This window comes from Orbicella faveolata, unplaced genomic scaffold (assembly GCF_042242905.1).
Source record: "Orbicella faveolata isolate gen_17 unplaced genomic scaffold, um_ofav_v1 contig_3, whole genome shotgun sequence".
Lineage (NCBI taxonomy): Eukaryota > Metazoa > Cnidaria > Anthozoa > Scleractinia > Merulinidae > Orbicella > Orbicella faveolata.
This window is the reverse complement of record NW_028301558.1, coordinates 9,185,001-9,192,050: the sequence shown is the minus strand read 5'-3', so window position 1 is coordinate 9,192,050 and position 7,050 is coordinate 9,185,001. Positions and strand designations below refer to the sequence as shown.

The following is a 7,050-nucleotide window of genomic DNA, read 5'->3' as shown; positions in this document are numbered from 1 at the left end:
GTGCGGTATTGAAATTTCTTGTTCATTGTTGGTGAACTCGTGCAGGTAAAATCCCGATAATTCACTCGCTGAGTGTGTTAACCTGTAAATGACCCACGATGGCTAAGCCAATGAAAACTCTCAAATTGCATTATCCAATGATTCTGCTTTTAATAAAAGTAAGTATATATGGTTTAGCGCTAAGTGCGCCAACTTCGCCTGATATTTGCTCTCAAATGATTTTCTACATTTTAACTAAAAACAGGTAAAAAATCTGTACATGAGAAGTTACGTTTATTGCGCCTTTTCTGTTCTCGTGTCGTCAGCCTTATTTCGAAAAGGAGCACGGTGACCTCGCATTTTTTCACTTTTTGACAATGGATTATGTTTGCCTTACTGCATGGCAAGTGTTGAAAAAATTCCGTACGTGGGAACATTTTGAGCGCGAACTTTCTTAAACTTTCCAGTAACCATTACATTACATTAATGTCTGAAAAAAACTGAAACAGAAGGCAAGCTTGAAAGGGATTTGTACCTACGACTGCTACAACGTTGGCTGAGTGCTTTGTCAACTGTGAGCTCTTTCATTTGTGTGATCATTGCATGTCGAAATTAAATATATTCGTACAGTAGATGATGAATACAGTTTATTTCTTGAACTGATTGCAGACGTACTCGTCCTATCATCTCTTCCTCTCTTGCACCAGGCAATGGCACGAGATCTCTTTACTTTTAAGCATAAGTATCAAATTTTAGGTAGGGAGATCACAAGTATAACGGATCTGCTCGCCTCACAAAAAAGTCTTGTTAAAAACGGTTTTTCCAATAACTGAAAAAAATCTGTTATACACTTCTGCAGTTCCTTACTGTACAACACAGTTAGATTTTGTCCCTGTTAAAAAAAAAAAAAGTACGGATGTTTCACTTTTGAGTTAACTCATACAGTTAACCAACTTACCAAAATTATGAAATGTTTTCTACGCTATGAGAAACACACCTTTATTTTCCAAACGGGAATGTCACGTCATCTCCAATCAGCATAAACGGTGCCCAGCTGGAAACCTTGGTAAAGCCGTGATCTCTCATCCACTTCATGGCCGCGTGGAGAGATACACTAGCACTTTCTTCACGAACAAGGTGCTCGTAGAAACTACTCATCAATTTCTTTGTTGCTCTGTCGTCTAGAGCCCACAGTGCCACCAACACTGAGCGTGCACCGGATCCTAGGAACGCGCGAGCAATTCCAACAACTCCCTCGGCTCTAATTTGTCCACGGCCACTGTGACAACAGCTTAGTACCACCAGTCTAGCTCGAACTTGAACTTTTGCAATGTCGGACATTTTCAAAAGGTAGTCGTCTTCTTGTGGAATCTCGGTAGTGGAGGCTGGAGGGGCAAGAGCAATTTCTCCTCTTTCAGCATTGCCATGTGCAGCAATATGTATCAGACTAGCAGACTTTATCCTCTCAATTACCGCTGGCTTCGTTGCGTGCTGTCCTAACAAAGGCTCAACGCCCAGCCGTCGTCCAATCATCTCTGCTTCCTTTCTAGCGCCAGGCAATGGGTAGAAGTCTTTCTTGATACTTCCCCTGTAAATCACCTTAGTTCCGACATCAGGATCTCCCACTACCAGAACATCAGTCTGACTGTGATAGTCTGCAGGACTGTCCTGGATGAGCTTGAGAGTCGACAAAGAAGGAACCACGCGGATTCTAAAATTCTCTGGTAAATATTTCCCTTTTTCACTGAGTAAAGCAGGAAATGGAACACGGTACAGGCTGCGATCAGGAACAATAATGATTTCAGGCTCATCAAGTAAGTCGGATACAGGATGGACGAGTAGTTCGTAGAACAAAGTTAGACTCGGTGCGGGATCATTCATATTCCCAGGCTTACCTCGTCGCAAAGATGTGGGGCTCCCTTCTCGACTAGATTCAGGATTTATTTCAATGTGTTATTGTCAGTTATAGATCGATCTTCGCACACCTCCTCGGGTAAAATTGCTCATCTTCGAAAGCTTCCAGCCATGATAGCAAAAAATTCATCCAAATATTAAATCTCTAGCAACCTCTGTTAATCTGGTGTGAAGAGTCTTTTTATCCACTTCAATTTTTCGGAACTGAATGACACCGCTTGTCTTAAGAATCCACAGAAAGACTCTTTGACCAGAATAAGAAATGTAAAGGCAAGTACAGTTACTTTCTTTCTTCGTAACATTTTCAACACCAGCCCATAATTTCGGGTCAGCTGATATGCATTTTTCAGCTGAGTACTGAGTTGCCATCAAGTCTGCTAGGGCTCTAGCACGTCCAAGCTCTGCGACATCGAGAGCAGCTTTATGATTTCCAGCTTCACAGAACAATGCAAGCTACTAAGCTGCTGGTAGGGAAAAAGATGCATGTCTGCAAAGAATATCTTCATTTGATCGCTGTCTTGAAGAAAACCTCGCATTTTTTCGGATTTTTATATACCTCGAAACAAAAGGGGAAAAGCTCTCTCAAAGTTCTTTTGTGATAACTTCGTCAGTGAAAGACCACAATAGCACGATAACTCAATTTCAGCGGCTCCAATATCTTTACTTGTTGAAAGTCCCTTCTCAAGATAATCTCCGGCCACCTCATGATCGCCAAGAGACTGAAACACTAGCCCAAGGTCTACATAAATTTCTGCTTCCAGTTTTCTGTCACCAATTTCAACTGGAATCGCAAGAGCTTTCTCAAAGAAGGCTTTGGCTTTCACTTTATCACCAAGGAATTTTAAAAAAGTCTGTTCCCTTTGCTAACAGTTTGCTTCTGTTAGTAATACTTTATCACGACTTTTCTTGCTGATTGCAAGTGCTTCATCACAATATGATTTACTCTTTCTATGTATTCTCCAAGATCCTGAAAGACAGTTGCCAGGTTTACATATGTTACTACTTGTCCTTTTCGATTACCAATTTCCAGTTTGATCAGAGCTTTCTCGTGATATTCTTCAGCCTTGCAATATTCACCGAGTGAATGAGACAAAGTTCCTAGGTTTCCATAAGATGATGCTTCTCCCGCTCTGTCACCAATTTCCATGTTGATCGCAAGTGCTTTCTCGTAATATTCTTTAGCCTTGACGTATTCACCGATAGAGCTAAACACAGTTCCAAGGCTCCTACACTCTGTTGCTTTCCCTTCTTTGTGACCAATTTCCATGCTGATCGCAAGCGCTTTCTCGTAATATTTTCTAGCCTTGACATATTCACCGTAAGACTGAAACACACTACCTAGGTTTCCATAACATGTTGCTTCTCCTACTTTGTCTTCATTTTCCATGGTGATCGCAAGTGCTTTCTCGGAATATTCTCTAGCTTTGAAAAATTCACCGAGAGAATGAAACACAGTTCCTAGCGTTCCACAACATCTTCCTTCTCCTACTCTACTGATGTTCTTTTGCCGTGACGTATTCACCGAGATATTGAAACACATCTCCTTGGTTTCTACAACATGCATTTTCATTTTTTCTGTCACCAATTTCCATGCTGATCGCAAGTGCTTTTTGGTAATATTCTTTAGCCTTGACATATTCACCGAGAGAATGAAACACATTTCCTAACCCTCCATAAGCGACTGCTTCTTCTCTTCTGTGACCACTTGCTCGCTTAATTGGCAGGGATTGCTCTCTCAAGAAGTTCTTTTGCCTCAGCATGCATACATGTACTTTGACTCTGATGAATCTGTGCCAGTTTTATGCTAAGCCGACCTGCTTTGAATGTATCACCACACTCGTGGACAATGGCAAGAAGTTTCCTGCCGCACGCTATCGCATTTGTGTGATCGCCACGGCGGTACGCCTCAAACATGATGTAATAGATGTTTTTGTAAAATAATTGACCTAATTGCTTTTCTTTACTCAGCGCTTTGTTACTGCGCAAAACCAAGCTTTCCTTGCATAACTCGATGGCTTTTAAAGCATGGCCAACAAAGCAGCCTATATGGATGGCTTGTATAATTTCTTTGTGATTCATGACGCCTTCCTCGGTAAGTCTTGTAACTGAAAAATAAACCGAGTGAAGCTGAGCGTAGAATTTTGCCACATTACGTAATGAGTTTTGTGTCATTACGAAGAAGCGCAGGAACTCGAAATAGCCAAGGTTGAGCAAATTTCCCCCCCCCCCCCCCCCCGCCCTGGGGGTATACGCCCAGAAAAATTGTCAGGGATGGGCGGCCCACTTCCCGAAACCCTTACCCTATTTGAGACTAAAACCTGCGATTTTCCCTATACTATTTATGACCTGACCAAACATTTTGATACTCTATTTAAGACCTTATCCTTTAATCCTTAAAATGATAGCTTCTAAAAAACATACCCAATTCAAGACTAGAGAAGCAAAACCCATACCCTATTTAAGACCAAAATGGACAAAATTGATATGCTATTTCTGACCCAAACGAATCAAAAAACCATACTCTTTGGGTACACACAACCCTACATAGCCCTTATAAGGAGGAACCCCACCTCCCCCCCTTTCTCGAGCAAATTAGCATTCTAAATCTGTTCATTAGATCTGCAAGTCTAATGAACTAAAGAAATAAATGGCAAAAGAGTGCTTGCTGTAAAAGGACCGAATTCATTTGGGGTGTACAATTTCATTTTCGCCATGTTGTACTTGACATTTCCGGTTCGCTTTCAAACCACAAAACGATGTAATGTACCAATCAACTTCGGCTATAGGAATCTTTTCATAAGTAAATTCAACTTTGTTGACAGCAAAAAGAGGGTTGAAGAAGCCAACGACAAATGGCAAAAATTTCGTCTTAATTCGTTTTCTTTCCCTATAACACTGAAATTAAAAATAATAGACAAAATAGACAAAAAATTCTCCTTGTCGCCCCAAATACTCATCTTTTCTCTTTAGCATATAAACTACTAAACATTTAGTGCAAAAGTCTCCCATTTGCCGCGAACGTGTTTCTTGATTATCCCTTTATTGTCGTGAGGTTTTTCCTAGACCTTACGGGATTCGAGCCCACGACTTTTGCGATACCGGTGCAATGCTCTCCCAACTGAGCTATCAAAGCCGCATGAGAGCGGTCGTGTGTGGGTTGGCCCTTTACGTGTCTTTTTTCCAGTAGTGTTATGGCTGCATTCGCATCGATCATCATGCCTACAATAACACACGCTTTCAGCATTCTTACATTAACTTTCTCGAAAATACATGCTTGAGAATTTAATCCCGGGTTCACTTCGAGAAATGAACTAAAGTGAGTTGTTTTAAATGGTATTCCAAAAGTTACTGCGCTATAACGGAGTAGATTTTTAGCACTTGTTGCTCGATCCGTCTTAAATATTTGCGAAACAATATTTTCCCTTTTTGGTTAAACTAGTAAAGATTATATAAACTTAAGGCATACAATTCAATAGAAGTTGTACTCACCATATAAAAGTCTGAAGACCAGCTTGCATTCCTTGCATGAAGTGAACTTTACTATCAGGTTTGTTGTACACTGTTCACTTTGGAAAGTAAACACCGGATATCAGTAAGTACGTCATAAAATCAGACGTTGCACGAGAAACTTAGAAAATGAAATTTTCAAGTCCGTCATTTCAGATTTTACATTTTCCGAAAAAACTGAAATTTAGAAATGCTTTGTTTTAACCTATTAATATTATTTTGGATTTTAAAAAATAGGCAACGCTTCTCAGTTTGAAATACATGTTTTCACAGTAACGTCTGTCATGGTCAGTTACACTTGGAGTGAATTTGAATATACAACTTAATACATAAGTTTTGTTCAATAGCTGTTACCTAGAGTAACGTAAATAAAATACGTAGAACAAAAGAAAAAAAAAAAAGAACAAAAGGCGAATGCAGAAAAAAGGTCCAGAAAAAAATTAAATTGAAAGAGAGAAATTAACATGATGATTTTGCTGATTAAAAGCAGGCTTCTCCCAATTGATGTACATGGCTTCTTTAATTTTTACGTGAAGCTTTGTGACGGATTTATTGTGAGATGGGCAAACATAATCTTCCTTCCTGAATTGTTTACATAAAAGGAGCTATTTAGCGGTTTAGAGGCACTGACTTATTCTGCTCTAGGTTGAGTTTACCGTCAAGGTTTTTTTCTCCGTCAAAGTTTCGGTCGAGTTTCTTTTTCCTTTTAGTGGTTACTAGCTAATAGCCAGTAACCGTAATGCCAACAGGTGGGTAAGATTAGTCCGTGACTTTTCGGATTTCACGAAGCGAGGCCGAAAATATCTCGAGATTTGCCCAGGTTCTTTTTAAACGCGAGTTGTAATGAAAATTATCGCCGTCGATAAAAGCCGGAACATGGAACTTTCCGGAATATTCCGGAACATCAAAAAATTATAATAATTATGAGAAAAATGTTTGAAATTAATTAAAGAAAGAGAATTAAAGAAAAAGTAATAATTAAAAAATAAATAAACTGGTGTACCCGGCCTATTATACATGCCCCTTCATGTTCATGTTTACTCATGATTAAGTGCGATAACTTGTCGTTCAGGAGGCCGTTCTAATTCAGTGTATTTTGAATGATGGTTCAATTGGTAGAAAATAACTTTTTCCTTTGCTATAAATCCTCCCTTTGACAGGATCTGAAGATTTGCGATGCAAGTAAATTTATGGTGCAAAGCTGTTGTAAAACAAGCGAATTCCGTCTGGCAAGTCAATAAATCATCCGTACTCGAGTGGTCCTAGTTAGTTTAGACAAGAAACTATATGCCGTGTAAAACTATGGAAAATCGTGTATACGCATGTCTTTGACGCAATAAAATGAATAAAGAGACCAGAAACTTATGTAGAGTGTTGACAGCACCATATTTTTCTGTCTGATGGAAGAGTTGAACCGCCACTATCTTGGTTTTCTATGACTGAAAAAAATCTGGGAAGAGCACACAATTCACCTGTTCACGATTTCTCAAGTTTCATAGTAATAAAACAGTTTTCACGTGCAAAAACCATACTCGTACGGTATGCAAATAAATCTATCTAAGGACACTGCCGTAACCGGCAAGCGCCTACTGCATTTGATTTGATATTCGCAATAAAATTTAATAAATTACAAATGTTTCATAATCTCGC

General features: G+C 39.4%; 1 pseudogene; it reads right to left on the bottom strand.

Moving 5' to 3' along the window:
* Nucleotides 1-940: 940 nt before the first annotated feature.
* Nucleotides 941-2,957, bottom strand: LOC149106283 (tetratricopeptide repeat protein 28-like; annotated as a pseudogene).
* Nucleotides 2,958-7,050: the final 4,093 nt, after the last annotated feature.